The sequence below is a fragment of the Chenopodium quinoa genome, unplaced genomic scaffold (genome assembly GCF_001683475.1).
Source record: "Chenopodium quinoa cultivar QQ74 unplaced genomic scaffold, ASM168347v1, whole genome shotgun sequence".
Taxonomy (NCBI): Eukaryota; Viridiplantae; Streptophyta; class Magnoliopsida; order Caryophyllales; family Amaranthaceae; genus Chenopodium; species Chenopodium quinoa.
The window spans coordinates 6,327,939-6,345,405 of record NW_018742738.1 but is presented as its reverse complement, the minus strand read 5'-3'; the positions used below and the strand labels follow the sequence as shown (position 1 = coordinate 6,345,405).

Here is a 17,467-nt window from a genome sequence, read left to right as displayed (position 1 = left end):
GCACGAACAGTAAAAATTTCGGGCCCATTTTGTGGTTAGCAATAAAGCTCGCCACGTTGTCTTGCATGGTTGCGATCCGGCCCCGGGGTACCCTGCAGTAGTAGGGGGCGTTTTCCTCTCTGTAAGAGGCGGACGGCTCCGCCCAATTGTCCCCCTTCTCAACTGCATGAGAACGTCTCGCCTCTTGTAGGCGGCTATGTTTTTCTTCTGAGCCAGGAGAACTGTGGCCAGAAGAGCTGGACTCGGACTCGTCCTCTGACGAGTCCGAAGAGGACGACTCCTCCCCTCTCCTAGAGGGGCCCGCCTCCTCTCCCTTAGAAGGAGCAGGAGGAAAATTAGACATGTCAACGGTAAGATGGGAAGGGACCACCTTGGCCCCTCTCTCAGAACTGTCGGCTTGACAGTCGGCTCGTTTCAATTCTACATCTGGCGCCTGGTCAGATGTTTCACTAAGGAGCACCCTTTGGGAGGAGCCGTCTGAGTTTGATATCATAGCAGTCTGTTTCGTTCTGGCCATCACGTTCTGCATAGACACAGATACAGTCGGACTTTGTATAAAGAGCAAAGATGGGTCCAGAAAAGGGCAGGCGGCACTCCTAGTCCTAGATTCAGCCGTTCCCGGTGACCGGCTGATCACTAACTTAGGTCGTGTCGTGTGCTTCCGTGGTGCCATTTCAAAAAATAAAAAGAAAATTAAGAATAAGAGAACTGAGTTACCTGAACGAGTGACGGTTGATGAAGTCCTGGAAGTTCGGGTCAGTCGGCTTGTCAGAACAGGCGGTAGGCAGAAAAAGTCCGAAATGTCAGAGCAAGTTCAGGGGTCCGAATGTTCTCGCAAAGTTCTCAAATGTGAAAATGACCGAAGTCAGCACTTCCTTTTATAGGCAAAGTGAGAAGGCGAAGGGTCGCTTCCAAATTCAAAATTTGGGCGGGAAAATCTCTCGGCCGTTTGCAAGGTGACACCTGTAACAGGTCGTCGCCTGTCACCGTGCGACACCTGTCACAGGCGACCCGTGACCAGTCACGTGCCACCTGTGAGGGGCAAATGATTAGGGGATTTTTATCCACCAATCACCGTCTGACAAGTGGACCAACCAGGTTCCGCCACGTGTCCTTCACGAAGGACAACAGGAGCCTGCCACGTGTCAATCACAGATACGTCCTCTACGGACCACTTTAGACACGCCACGTGTCCACCCATGCCAGATGGGAAAACCGGCCATCAAGGCCCAATTCACTCTAGAGGCCCGATCAGCCCTAGGTTTACCTTAAACCTAGAGAGTTGCACGCTTCTCAAGGCTATAAATACTTAATTAATCCTCATTAATCACAGGAGGGAATAATCAAGGAATCAAGCAGAGAAGAACAGAGTTATTAACAACCGGCTAATCTCGCTAACGACGCAGATTACCAACACTAAGCACTCTCACCTAGAGAGATCTCATTCCTTTAATTTCTGTATTGATTACTCCTTAATCAGGTACTAACTTGACCGTTGGAGGCGGAGCTCTCAGGAGTCTCCGTTATTTTGCAGGTACAGGCGTCCGGTTCCAGTCTCGGAATTGTAACTCTCCCGCAGGACATCAGAAAACCCCGAAACACTAGACTTTCCATACTTTTATCTCATCCGATTATGATTCGACGTGAAAGGTACTCATCACTGGGTTTCGTTTTGGGGAGACACAAATTGGTTTCTACAAAAGCCCCCACTTTGACTGAGTTTGGAGAAATGCAAGTTTCGAAAACAAAAGTCAATGTATCGATAGGGACGAAGAATGATTCAGAACGTTCTGCGATCCTAAATCATTCTTAAAACGCCGATACCTACAAACTAGCGTTAGTTTAAAACAGATAAAAGAGTTAAGAAACGTGTCTTGCACCGTCGAGCACACGTCTCTGAAGGTAATTGATTTGATGCTTTTGCTGTTGTGACAACCTTCCGCATGCTAGGGAACGCCATCCTGCTGTTTGTTTTGACGATCTTCCGCAAGCTAGAGAATACCGCCTGAAGACTGCTACGCCTGTAACTGCCTCCAATTCCGCCGTGATAGTCTTCGAAAGACCACTACTTGTTGATTCTTAATGTTGTTATGCCAGTGCGTCGACACTTTTGCTGCTTATGAACCAGTATGTCGGTGCTTCTAAATTGTGAATCACTATGTCGGTGCCTTTTGGTTTATGAGCCAGTATGTCGGCGCTTTTGCTGTGATGACAATCCTCTTTTCTTTGGGAATAGTCGCCAACACAACTCTTGTATGATGTATGACAATTCGATTTGGGGAAAGTTGTCAATGCTTCGTAATAATCCATCCTTGGAAATGTTGTCACGATGAAGCGACAATCCGTATCTCGAAAAATTTGCCAAAATCCAATTTTGGGAAAAGTTGCTAATGCTTCATTACAATCTGCCATAAGAACTTTTCTATGATCGACAATCCACATCTTGGAATATAACTCTTGAAAAGCAATCCACCTTGGAAATTTTCCAATGCTATGCGACAATCCTTTTAGGAAAATATTGCCACAATTGACAAACCGCGTCTTGGAACATTTGCCAAAAAAGAGTCGATCGACAATCCAATTCGGGAAAATTTGCCACTTACTGAAATGAATTAAAATTCACGTTGAGGAATCCTTGCCGAAATTTATGATGAGTAGAGACCTACGATAATCCTTTGGGAAATTTTGCCATAGGGAACTGGGTGTATGACAATCCAATCTCGAAAAACTTGCCAAAGATCAATGAATGTATGACAATCCGAACTTGGAAAAACTTGCCAAACAAAGAAGGAGCACGACAATCCATGCTGGGAAACTTTGCCAGAGATGACAATCCAATATTGGAAAAAATTGTCGTTAAAGAATATGCGCAACAATCCATATTTGGAACATTGTCAGTTGGGGATGACAATCCAATCTTGGAAAAATTGTCGTATAAGAAGAATGCACGACAATCCATATTTGGAAATATTGTCGTATAAGTGCTTTGCTTTGCTTTTGAATCGATACGTTGATGTTTGTAATGAGCCAATGCTTAGGCGCTTAAGCTAAGTGAGACGATCGTCATCAGCTCAATCACTTACTGCGATTGTAATCAAGTCGCCTACTAATCATGTCAATTTTCTTATTGGGGCTAATTGGCATACCAAGGAGCCCGAAATTTCTATATAGGGTCGAAATAACCATTCCAAGAGGCTTCGATTTTTGTTGCTGCTACAACGCCTCTAGTGCCACGATTTTGCACTGTCGTCGGGTCTTCCCTATTTTACTCTTGCTATTGTTGTTCGTTGCTCAGTTTTGCTTCGAACTTTGAATTTGGTCGTTTTCTTTCGACCAAACCCGCTCAAATATTTTGTAAATTAAAGCTCTTCATCTCTAATTTACTGATCCGTGTAATGTTGCTTAAACTCCTCTCATCTTGGAAAAGTCTCTTGTGTCACATTCGCGGTTTTAAAAAAAAAATCCGGAAATGTTCCTGCTTGCTGGGATGCACCTGCATTTATATCTTTGAGTATAGGTTTTTGCTCATTTAATTAGGGTTGACCTAAGACTTAGCTTGACTCATTGACTTGACATGACTCAAGGTATAACGACTCACTTCATGTGACTCGTGTATGCATAGTTTTGACTCTATGTGATAACACGACATGACTTAATATGTACATGACTTGTGTGTGCATTGTAATGTGATCGTGTTACTCGAAAATGCAAAAAAGTAAAAATTTTCAAATTTTTAGTCATTTTTATGGTGGGTACCGACTTTCTCCCGAAAAAGAAAGACGCGAAAAAAGAAAGAAGCGAAGTTTTTGAATGCATGTTGAATGAGCTTAATCCATTCTCATAGTACAAGGATTGTAACGTCTTAGACTATCCTAGTTGACTTGATAATGAAAGTATTTAGGTAACTTAGGCGCGGAGGCTAAGTACTTCATACTTTATGATGGAATGATGAGTGATCTTGATATGACAAGGCAACCTTCAGCATTGTGTTAAGATTTCATGACAAAGGGTTCCTAAGGGAAGTATACACTTTTACATAATTAACCTTAAGTAACACCCAATGGTAACACTGTAAAAATTTCATGAGTGTTTGATTTTTGGGTAACACTTTTGTAACATTGTGATATTAGGTAACATATTTAATAGCACTTTAATATAATGTAACACTTTATTGTAACACTTTGATATTAGGTAGCATTTGGTTGTAACACTTAATTTGACATGATTTTTTTTTTTAAAATCCAATACTTTTTGTCAAAAGATCGACCCTCATAGCCATAACCTCACTGTTGCCCTTATCTTGCTCCCGCTGCTCCACTAAAGCCCCAGTCCATTGCAGCCTCCCTCCATCGCAACTCGTGCTCCAACTTGAAGACATACACAGCAACAACAACCCGTGCTCCAAGTTAAAGGGACAATGATTGCCACCCACAAAGACAGTGGTTGCCACCTCCTTGCCTCCATCCCTTAAATTAGGGTTGAGGTTAGTTCTGTTTCATCTCCCTTCCATTATCAACATGAATTTGAGTAGCTAAAATTAGGGTTTCAATTCCCTCTCTCTGATCTTGTTGATGATTTCTTAATTTAATGTTGAATTCGCCTATTAACATATTTAATTTCGCTATTTTCCATACTAAATTTTGCATGCATCTGAATTGGGTGAAGTTAGGATTTTTTTTTTTTTTTTTTAGGTTTTTCAATTATGGCTGATTTGTTTTTCCTTTGTAATTTGATCTTTTATTAACTAATCTGACCAATTTTTATTTAATTATGTTCTTTTCTAAATTGATTTCTGGTAAGCTTGTCGACAATCCAAATAATTGTGGGAAAAGAGATGCAAAAATCCAAAAAATGCCATTTATAATTGAAGAATTGGTGTTTCATATACAAATTACTTCTGCTATTCCTACTACTTCTTAAACCACCACTCTTGGCAAAGTGGCAAGGTTTGCTTTTATTTATTTATTTATTTTATTAATCTTAAGCTCTTATTATATAATTGGATTTTTATTTCTCATTACCTCAATTATTTTTTACTTTTTCCTGATTATTTGTTACTTTGTAAGTAATTTATGATAACTGCATCAATTGTCACATTTTCCAGGCTTTAATTTTGTGGGGTAAAGATGATAATATTATGCAATTTACCCATTTTTCTGGATTTTGCTTGATTTTGGGATTTTAGGTGATTGATTAGTTATACTCTGTTTCTCTCTTTCTCATGGCAGCATAATCAGTTACCTCTAGTAAAGCTCTCAATTGTTAGGTTACGTGACTAATTTAAGAAATTAGCAAGTGTGTGATAATGCCAATAGGGAACCTACAGGTGGTATGACAAAGAGGTCAATTAGGAGTTATATTGATGGAGACTTAGTCCTTTAGAAGAGGCTACACGAGAATATGTATACTCTTACACCATGACTCATGAGTGTGGAGCTCTTATGGCCACAGGAAGGGCAGTCTTACTGTCCCAATCTTCAAAGTCTGTTCCCTGAAACAAAGAGTGAGCACGCCGTGCTTCCTCCTCGTGATATACCAATGATCCATGCTAGTCTTAGCAAACACTTATACCCCCACTTGAATCACTTGATTGAGCTTCTCTCCACACCAACATTTCTGATAGCTTCTTGTCGACTTTAACAATTTGATCCTCGCTTTAAGAACAGAAGTGTCCTAAATAACTTTATCAGTTGTGATTCATTTCCCATTCTAGAAAATTAGCCAATGTTCAAAAATCAGATAACACCCCCTTGCAAAAAACAGAGTAGTTCAGAATTCAGATTAGCTAGCAGGATATAGAAAGAACACTCAAAAAATATTTTCCCACATCAATGATTTCCAAGAAGATGGTAGTAGCCTTGGGGGGTCAATGGGTGGATCATAGCCTAAGTAGTATCTCATAATTTGTGTCGTCAATGAAGCCGCGTTCACGTAGCTTCTGCCCCACTCCAGAAGTCAAGATACAACTTTTTTACTCTGAAACCACAAGATATTTACTCTGTTTATATAATCAGTTACCTCCAGTCAAGATCTCAATTGTTAGGTTACATGACTAATTTAAGCAATTGGCAAGTGTGTGATAATGCCAATAGGGAACCTACAGGTGGTATGACAAAGAGGTGAATTAGGAGTTATATTGATGGAGAATTAGTCCTATCATGTAATCAATATATTGATTTATATTATGAATTAGTGGCTATGTATTTTAACTAGAAACTACAATATTGTTTGAGCCTTAGAGGCCATGGCTTTTAAGTTTCTATACTTTCATATTTATTTTTCTTGAGTAGTTGTACAAGGACTAGTAATTTATCCTGATAGTCTTACATTACCGTAAAGTGGTACCCTTAGTTATACAATGTGACTAAAGTTTGAATGAGTAATTAGAATATCCATTGACTTAGTGCTAGCAAGGCACATGATTTATCCAAATTCACTATGTTAGTGTATTATTCCTATTCATCTTTCTTCACAAAGAGGTAGAAATTCGAGATAAAGCATGAGATAAGTGTATATTAATCTCTATGACTTTGTTATGAGAAAAGTAAAGGCAAGTTATGTACTACTCATAGCTAGAAGTCTAGAATTTAATTTTTCTTGCGATCTGAATGCTTGTAATGGTAAATCTACAGCAAAAAGTCAGTGACCAGCTAATGATTTTTGGTTGGGTTTATGTAAAAGGAGAATAGGTGATCTAAAGGGAACCACCTTCTTCATTTGTTAGACCTCAAATCACCCCTCCTAATCAACCTCACTAGCAAATTTCAGTCTTTATAAGCGAGTTTGATATGAGGATTTCGTAAGTACTCTCCTATTTTCTTCCCCTCTTTATTCTTTGCTTATTTCTTCAATATCCTCATTTTATTTGTGATTCTTTATCGATGAACTGTTACTCTTTGATTTTATTTGAATTTCATGTTTTTATCTATATTTTGATATTTATCTTGTAATCTTGTCGCATATCATTAGTGTTGTTAAACCTATTTATTTGTCAATTTGGTTTCTGTTTTGGTTTAATTTTGTATGAATCTTTTCGGTAATTGCTTACTAATTTTAAAATTCATACCTTAATTAAGGAGTACGTTAAGAAACCTATAGGTTTTTAGGGGAATTATCAGTTTCAATTTTCTAGATACACCTTATTTATATAAAAAGAGACCTGGAATTGGTAAATTAACCAAGCTAAAATTTCTAGTAAAAACTTTGGAACTAATTTTTGTTCATGTGAAATACAATTTTAACTAATTGGTCTTAAAAAGCAATTGAGAATTTGAATTAACTTGTCACTGCAATCGCCAATAAGCCTGCCCAAGTATTAGTATGGTTTTCACTCTTTTTTTTTTATTATTGTATTCTACCAGTAATAAGCAATCTTTAAGCAATAACTCTTACATATGGTACAATGAAGCCAATTAGTACTAGGACCAACAGTTACAGGGATAAATATTCATAATTAAAAGTTTAAATTATTCTACAGTTTTATGTGAGACTAAATCCTAATCAAATTATTACAGATTATTAAGGATGAAATTACTAAAGGTTATTATTGTTAGTTTGTTGGACATTTTTTTCTCATAGTATTTATGTTATATTGGCTCCTTTTCCTTTTATTGTTTGATTTTCATGATAATTCAATGGCTCGCTATCTATCTCTCGATGTGGAAGGTGCTACATCATTTGCTCCTGTAATTGAAATGGCCATGACAATTGTTGAGGAGAGTGGAGGACAATACCATGTTTTACTCATTATTGCAGATGGATAGGTATTTGCTTTCTTTAAATTTGAAGTGTGGGTTGATCAATTTCTTTGAGCTTCTATTTTTTGCACTATAAGATCTGTATGAATTGGCTGAAATGTTATGTTGACAAATGAACTTGCATTGCTCTTGGTATATGGTGCTCAATTTATCTGTTATAGATTTATAGGGTCGTAATACAATATGACCTATATTTGCTTAACTTTAGTGCATATTTGATTGGTTTTTAATTTTATTTTTTTGCTTATTGTGCAGATTGATTGAAGACAAAAATACTCGTAAATATTCAAGAAATTAGTAGAAGATAGAGATAAACTTGATTTCATTAGTTTATTTCCTTGGAGTTGTTGTGCAGTTTTGTTCTTTTTTGTATAGTAATAGTGTAATGGAGTACTATTAAGTATTGATTTATTTGCTTTTATCTTGTATTTGACTTCACCTTACCAATTAAAGATTGAATTTAGTTTTATTGATAATGAATGTAGCTTGTTGTGAACATGTGAAGTACTCCGTATCATTTTGTGATTTTTGTAATAATAAAATTAAATTAAAAATATAATGTAACCCATTAATTAATAAGGTGTTACATTAGTGTGCAAAAAGTGATACATAAAGTGTTACTATGTGTCAAAATATGATAGAAAATGTTACCTTATAACTAAGAAGGTGTTACATAAGTTTGCAAAAGTGATACACAAAGTCAGATAAAGTGTTACTATATGAATGAAAATGATACTAAAGATAAGTGTTACATAAGAAATAAAAAGTAACACTTTTAAAATGATACTAATAATATAAAAAAGTGTTACATATGAGGGTTTATAATAACACTTTTAAAAGTGTTACTATACGTTACTTAAAGTGTTACATAAGACCAAAGGTAACATGGGCGGATGTATCACCCACTAAAGTGTTACCTATTGTCTTTAATAACACTTTTACCACTTTATATAACACTTTTTGGGTGTTACTTAAGTTCAATTATGTACTAGTGATATTTGGTCATGTATCTGTGATGTGTGTGATAGTGACACTAAAGTTAGGCCGCAAGGGCTAAGTGTGTGGAAAAATATATTGAAAAGAGTCAAATGGTGGTAACTCTTAGGCTAGGTAGGTTAATGATGTAAGGGTCAAGCCCCTAAGTCTAGCTCTACATGAATAGGGATGAGCATTGGAGATCCTTTGATATGATCATGGTGTGAGTGTGTGAATGTGAATATGAATGCAGTTTTATTACGGCCGCACCCCAATGGTTGCCTACGTATTCGTTAGGAATCAGACCGAACGTAGCTCTAGCCGAACCTCGCACAAGTGTGTATACCTCATAAAGGTCTTTTGAAGGGTTGTAACGTGGTTAGGCTAAAGGTTGAAGAAGAAGGGGATAAAGGCTCAAGACCCTTGATAAGCCCCCCAAGGTGTGCAACCTTACTTTTGAATATTTGTATTTTCATGCTTGAGGCTTTTAACTCTTTTTTACCTCTCTCTTTTGCTTTAGCATTTATTTTATTTTTATAAGTTGGGCAATCCCGATCATGCGGTCTATCACTCACTTGACATTCATGTTTCTCAGGCATGTACCGAGCACTCGATAAGAGACGCAATCTGAGACGTGTTCATATCAAAGACATGTTCATGCAAAGACATTGGAAACTTGCCCTTTTGTACACTTTATTATTTCTATTTTTTGCTTATTTTTTGCTATTTTAATCTTTTGAAATCACTCAAGCTTTTTAAAATTGCATAAATTGCACAATGTCCCATCCCAAGGTTAGGTAGATGTAGGTTGAAGAAAGACAGGTCTATCGTTAGACGAGGCTCAAAGTGGTTTATCAAAAAAGGATTGTATATTTTAAGGGTGAAAGGTGATATGATGTGGCTACAAGGAGTGCCTCAAATCATTGGTATACCTTGTTCTTAGTTTGACAATGACTTTTTTTTATTTTATTTTTTTTAGCAATGCAATGCAATGATCATATGCGAGGAAATAAATGCTCATTTTGTTAAAAGGGAAAAAGAAAAAACCTACAAAATAAATTTAAGGGAAAAGAAAGGTGCCTATTCTAGACTTATTGGGGAAAGGAAAAAATAAAAAAGAAATAGAAAAAGAGGTCATGAAATCTTGTCGTTGAAACTCGCCTCTTGTCTTGTGTTGTTTGCTTCATCATCACCCAGTCTTCTCGCTAGCTAGAGGCAATGGGATCTTGTTTGCTTCTATGAGATCTTGAATGAAATTTTGAAACTTGTAGCATTCATCAGTGGTATGACCGTTTCCTCGGTGGTACTTGCAATAAGAGTTGGGATTCCATCTCGAAGATCGATTTTCTGGCGTTGGATCCTCGGTAGGGCCAATAGGTTTGATTAATCCTCCATCAAAAAGACGATCAAAAGCAGCATCGTAGGTCAGGCCAATAGGTGTGAGTTCTCTCCTGGGTTTCTTTTTGGATCCTTGATTATCCACAGCTAAGACACCATTATGGTCAAAGGTACTAAATTATTACTAGAGTGAGCGTTTTCGAAAGAAGAAGGATTGTCGTTCTTCTTTCCTTTCCAGCCACTGTGATTGCTATTGTTAGTAGCTTTTTGTTTTGCGAGGTCATCCTCAATTTCAATACCGATGTCATAAACGGCCTTGAAAGTATTCAAATTATATTGATATTTTAAATGCTTCGAATACTTTTCTTGTAAATTTTTTATGAACATCCTCACAGATTCTTTTTTGGAGGGCACCTCAATCATCTTAGCGGAAGTTTCCCTACACTTATTAAAGAAATAAGTAAATCCTTCATTCTCTTTTTGTCTTAGCATCTCAAGTTGTCTGTAATCGGTTTCAACTTCAATATTACACTTATATCTATCAATGAAAGCATTTACAATAGCATCCCAAGTAGAAGTTTTCTCTTTATCAAGAGAAAATAACCATTGTTGGCCAACGGTTTCAAGAGATAAGGAAAACAAGGAATGAAAGACTTTCCTATAAATCCCCTTAATGTTCATTATAGTTTCAAAGGCTCTTAAGTGAAAGTAAAGATTATCTGTTGCCTTGAACTTAGGGATGTCAATGGCATTGAACTTCTGCGAAAGAATCTCCTTTTCCACCGAGACCCCTTGCAAGCTAATGCCCTGAAACTTGTAATCACTAGATAGCTTGCTCAAGCTTTCTTGCATAAGATCCATTTGTTGTTGTTTCACAAGGTCATTGATTTGGAGGGTTAAAGCCTTCAACTCCTCAGTCACGTCAACCATTTGCTTCTTAAGCTCATTAACTTCTTCTTGACTTGCCACTATCTTCTTAGCTTTTCTTTTTCGACCAACCGGTTTATCAAAAAGTTGAACTTGAACAAAGGTGTTGTCTTTGATTAATCTCCCTTCTCTCCTTGACCAAGTACTGTGGAAAGGGAAATTAGGGATATTCATTGTTAATTATTTGACTCAAACTCTATTCAACATGCAATGGATGGAAGAAGGTAAGAAGAATTAAGGTTGTGATATAGAGAAAGCATGTAGAGAATGGAAAGATGATGTAGATGGAGAGTTATGAAAAAATTAGGAATAGAATGTACCCCCAACTCAAATGACGAAAAAACCAAATTATGCATGAACCTAAGACATGGTCATGGTGAAATATACTCAAAGTGTGTGCTAAGACTAGTAAGTGTAGTGAGTGTAGGTGACATGTTAAGACTCTTGTGTGAGACCATGTGGCTAGACTATGTGACTAGACTCAATTAAGGACTTAATAAAATAACCGAACTGATTAGCAAACTGTTTAATTAGACTCGTCATGATGACTCGAGCAAAATTCTGAACTGTCGCCAAAGCAACAGGACTGTCGTCGCACTCTGCAGTGCAGCGCCAGACGACAGAGTTTTCGCCAGACGTTGCACAACGTAGTGTGGGGCTGCAACCCAAATCGTGGCGCCATTACTAGAGCGTTAATCTGGGACTGCTTTCAGTATTTTAACTCTACGGGACATGCCTAAAGTCGTACTAAGTTAATTCTGATTAAATTATTAGACTTTAATTACTCAAATTAATTAATTAATTAATTAGACAAAGTCCTTTTAGTCATTAATCAATTTATTTAAAGCTTAAACACAATTCAACAAACGGTTAGGAAAAACACATAGAGTATGCATAACAAATAATGCACAATTAGGCAAGTAGGCACAATATGATGCAATGAGTTTGCAACCTAACCATTGCTCTAGTTCTCTAAAGTTCGGGATATGGGTTAGTCAAAGAGGGTCCATGGTTAATTGTCCAGATGCACCGCGCGGAAGCCTTACCTTTTGAAGGGTTAGTGTGAGTGGATGGGACACCGCGATTTATAAACTCGCTTCCATGGTTTGGTGAATTCAACATTCTCGGATGTACCCTTTGTTGCATGGAGAGTTCAATCAGGTAGATGGAGCATGAATTCCGAGAGGGTTATGTCCATATGTAGAACACATATGGGTTTTAGAAAAGTGAGAAAAACTCAATTAGGAAGTAGAATCGAGCAAACAGTGCTAAAAACTGGTCAAAATTAGAACACATATTTCTGGCTCGGTATTGGAAGAACTAGGCGCCAGCGAACAGAGGTTGTCGCCACAATATGGCTCTGTCGCCTGGCGACATGAGTGAAGCCTGGCGACAGAGTCATGTTGTTGGCGACAGAGTCTGTTTTCTAGACGCCAGTTCCTACATGCCTCAGTAGCTTTCTGTGCTCGATAAAATTTTCCGGTTTCGCGCAGCATTATTTTGATCCTAGTTGTGAAAGATATTTCTCAAATTTCCTACGTGTAAAAATCCTATGTTTTTAACTCATTACGGATGGTCTTTCCAATGAGATCTTTTTTTTATGCATATGATAATAATGTTAATCAAAATTACGCACATGAAATACTTAAAACTTTTCGAGTCTCATCCACTCATTCTAAATAATTGCCAAAATAAATTTTAGGAATTAAAATAGAAATCCTCCCCAATGGAGTCGCCAAAAACTGTAGGGAATATTTCAAGCATTACCCCAAACTTGAACCCCACTGTGATCATACACTAAAGCATGGTGGCATCCAAAGGGAAGAAAGCTAGAGCAAAAGAGTCGCCAACAATTTTAGGAACTTATAAACCGTTCACAGGGTGAAGGTTACACCCCTTAATGATCCAGGAAATCATTTACTCCAATAGGTCTGGAACCAAGACTGGAAGTTCGGGGATGAAGGTACAAATCAAACCTAAAAGTGATTGATCCTGCCCTAATAATAGGCCTCTACTTTATTCTGATCGTATTCATGTGCGCTTTCTGACTAACATGAAATCATTAGGTTACCCTAAACCTGTTTAATCTATGGTTGAATATTAATGCACAAAGAAAACTATTATTGGCGATCACTTGAATTATAATCATATTAACCCTAAACAAGATTATTAATTATCTTATTAATCGTGATTTCAAGTACAAATTCCCTTTAAACATGCATAAAAGGCGTGATCAAGCAATAACAATAAATATAATCAAGCAACATAATAATAATAACAACAATCATGTTAAAGCATAATAATATTAGCAAGATTCTAGGCATGATACTAACAAGATTAATAACAAACCCTAGCATGTCACTAAACAATAAAACTCAAAGCTTTAACCCTAAAATGATACTAACATGAATATTAAGAAAGAAAGTATGAAGCATTGCAGGAATAATAATAAGCATATTTGATATTATAACCTTTTCCCTAAACATGATACTAGGAAGATCAAAACACCCTAACATGACATTAGGAATCATAATAACAACCTAGACATTATTTCTATATCATAATATCAATGCAAACAATTAAAGCACTTACTTGGATGCCTCGTACCTCTTTCTAATAACAAAATACACACGTTAGTAACTTTAAGGAAAATATAAAATCAAAGAATTAAATTAAATAATTGAAAGAGAGATTTGGGACCAAACCCTCATAAATTAAAACATTTCATGTCTAGGCCGAAGGCAACTTCGAACTTGGCTAGGTGTGTCTAGATCTTGTGAATACGGAATTTTGTTTGAGAAAAACTAGTTTAGAATAAGAGAGAGAGAGAGAGAGAGAGAGAGAGAGAGTAATAAAGAATTTCTTGATGAGATAGAGAATTGATAGTTGTTGATGATTGAAAACAGAATTTTAGGAGGTTGTTTATAAAGAAAATCAGCCGGACATGATAAAAAACGAATCAGAGTTTCGAAAAGAATAAAACATGACGCTGCGCGTGTCGCCAGACGCTGTAATCAGTCTCTACGCGTTTTCATATTTTGATAAATTTAAGCGTACAAGAGGGTAAAACCATATTTTCCTTAAAAAAACTTCTTTTACTCTAATTAAAACTCTAAAAAGTCAATTAAAGTTAATTTATCAATGCTAATCACATTAGGATTGAACATAACCTTCTAGAAAATTCTAGAAAACTATAATCAATCCTAATCACATTAGGAATGACAAATCAATAATAGGCCCTCCTCTATATCATTGGGCCGCATATAAAGATCAAACCAAGCCCAGTTTAGTAATTTGGTCATAACTTCTTCATTATTCATCGAAATTGGGCTTATAATATATTGTTGGAAAGCTCTTTTCGAACCCGACCCGACTACACTATTATTGGACTCTTGCCATGGACCAAACAAAACAGAATTGATTGTTTCTTAAAATAGGTTTTCAAAAACAATGAGAAAGAAAAGAAATAAAACTAACCGCAACACTAGACTTTCCACACTTTCACCTCATTCGATTATGATTCGACGTGAAAGGTACTCATCACTGGGTTTGGTTTTGGGGAGACACAAATGGGTTTCTATAGCACTACAGTCATGTTTTATTCTTTTCAAAACTCTGATTCGTTTTTTTATCATATCCTGCTGATTTTCGTTATAAATAGCCTCCTAAAATCCTGTTTTCGATCATCAATTCTCATCAATTCTCACCAATAACTCTCATCAAGAAATTCTTGATACTCTATCTCCCTTATTCTAAATCAACTTTTTCAAATACAAAATTCCGCATTCACAAGATCTAGACACACCTAGCCAAGTTCGAAGTTGCCTTCGCCCTAGACGTGAAAGATTTGATATTTATGAGGGTTTGGTCCCAAATCTAGTCTAAAATTTCTTAATCCCTATTTCAATTATTTAATTTAATTCTTTGATTTTATTATTTTCCTTGAATTTACTAATGTGTGTATTTTGTTATTAGAAAGAGGTACGAGGAATCCAAGTAAGTGCTTTAATTGTTTTCATTGATATTATGATATAGAAATCATGCTTAGGTTGTTATTATGATTCCTAATGTCATGTTAGGGTGTTTTGATCTTTCTAGTATTATGTTTAGGGAAAAGTTTATAATATCAAATATGCTTATTATGATTTTTGTGATGCTTCCTATTGTCTTTCTTAATATTCTTGTTAGTATCATATTCGGGCTAAAGCTTTGATCTTTAATGTTTAGTGACATGCTAGGGTTTTTTATTAATCTTGTTTGTATCATGCATAGGATCTTGCTATTATTATGATTTAACATGATTAATTTAATTATTATTATTATTTTGATTATTATGATTATTATGATGTTTATGTTGCTTGATATTATATTTTCTTTATTGCTTGATCACACCTTTTATGCATGTTTAAAGGGAATTTGTGCTTGTAATCACGCTTAATAAGAGAACTAATAATCATGTTAGGGTTAATTTGATTATAATTGAAGTGATCACCAATAATAGTTTTGTTTGTGCATTAATATTCAACCAACATAGATAAACAAGTTTAGGGTAAACCTATTGATTGCATGTTAGTTAGAAAGCGCACATGAATACGAGAAGAATAAAGTAGAGGCCTATTATTAGGGCAGGTTCTTTCTCTTTTAGATTGAATTTGTATGTTCATCCCCGAACTTCAAGTCTTGGTTCCAGACTTATTGGAGTTAACGATATCCTGGATCGTTAAGGGGTATAACCTTCACCCTGTGAACGGTTTACAAGTTCCTAAAACTTGTTGGTGACTCTTTTGCTCTAGCTTTCTTCCCTTTGGATGCCACCATACTTAAGTGTATGATCACAGTGGGGTTCAAGTTTGGGATAATGCTTGAAATATTCCCTATAGTCGTCAAAGAATGAGACAAGTGAGCTCATTCAAACGAGGATGGTCACGGGATGAAGAGTGTGTATAGACTATAGAAGTCTAAAAACATCTACAAAGAAAGATCACTTCCCCCTTCCTTCGGGATTTTTCCAAATCCCTATCCGCCTTGATGACCAAGAGAAAACAACCTTCACTTGTCCATATGGTACATTTGCCTATAGAAGAATGTCGTTCGGACTTTATAATGCTCCCGCAACATTCCAAAGATGTATGATGAGTATCTTTGGGGACATGTTGGAGGAGGAGATAGAAGGGTTTATATATGGATGACTTCTCCGTAGGAGATGTTTCATTTGAGGAATGCCTTGAAAACCTTGAGAAATGTTTAGCAAGGTGTGAGAAGGTGAACTTGGTTTTGAATTGGGAGAAGTGTCATTTCATGGTGGAGGAAGGCATAGTCCTTAGCCATAAGATTTCTCACAAGGGGATAGAGGTGGAAAAAGCAAAAATTGAGGTTATTGAGAAGCTTCCACCTCCGGTCAATGTGAAAGGAGTGAGATCTTTCTTAGGACATGCCAGGTTTTATAGAAGATTCATCAAGGATTTCTCACTCATTGCAAAGCCCCTCAATGATCTTATTCAAAAAGATGTTGAGTTTGTATTTGATGATAAGTCTTTCGAAGCATTCAATAAGTTGAAGAAGGTGTATACACCTTAAAATGTCTCCCCAAAACCAAACCCTATGATGAACAACCTTTCATTGCCATTATTGGTCGGGCTAAGTATTTAATCTTTGAGTGCTTAAATCCATGTTTCCATTCAATACATTTCATTAATCAATCCATTTCCTAGCCCATTTCCCTAAACCATAACTTAATTTCCTCTTTTCGTGCGTTTGTAATTAGGGGTGAGAAAACCGGGTACCCGGTCTAAATTTTAGGACCCGGACTTGGGATTAGTTGAAATCGGGTCCTAAATTTGGATCAGGAATTGGAATTGGTTCAACCGGGTCCTAAAATTTAGGAATTGGTATTGGAACCACCAGATACCGATTCCAGGTACCCAGTTATGTATGTAATTGTTAAAATATAAAACAAATTATAATTCTTATTTTAGTTAGGTTTATTTTTAGGTTAAATACTTATATTTATATATGCATTAAGCTATTTGTATTTATTTTAGGTATTAATAATACTTTTTTAATTTACAAATTAAATACATTCAACATATTTTTATTATTTATAATTTATTTAATTTAGCATATATTAGGTAACCGGGTACCCAACAGGTTCCGGTTCCAAAAAGTTGAGAATTGGAATTGGAATTGGTTATAACCGGATCCTTAATTTATTACTCGAAATTGGAACCACCGGGTCCAATTTTGTTTCCGGACCCGTCGGTTCCTAATCGGTTCCGGTTCCAATTCCAAGTATCCAAAATTTTTGCTCACCCCTATTTGTAATTGCAGGTGGTTTGTTTTGCAAGTATGCTACCCTTTTTTGGAGAAGGAGGAGAGAGAGAAAGAGAAGATAGCTTGGTGAAGGGAGTGATATGGGTGGTGTAGGCGTCGTTTGAAGTGCGCCTACGTTAGAGCATGTTGTGAATATGCTT

At 36.5% G+C, this 17,467-nt stretch overlaps 1 long non-coding RNA gene across 3 annotated transcripts; it reads left to right on the top strand.

The window, feature by feature from the left end:
- The first annotated feature begins 4,269 nt into the window (after positions 1 to 4,269).
- Positions 4,270 to 8,261, top strand: LOC110724168. Of its 3 annotated transcripts, none has more exons than XR_002511879.1 (3): positions 4,270 to 5,342; positions 6,120 to 7,763; positions 8,013 to 8,261. It is a non-coding gene; the product is annotated as an uncharacterized LOC110724168 (long non-coding RNA). The 3 variants fall into 3 exon arrangements; XR_002511878.1 differs by having other exon boundaries at positions 4,270 to 6,799; positions 7,666 to 7,763; XR_002511877.1 differs by having other exon boundaries at positions 4,270 to 7,763.
- The last annotated feature ends 9,206 nt before the right edge of the window (positions 8,262 to 17,467 follow it).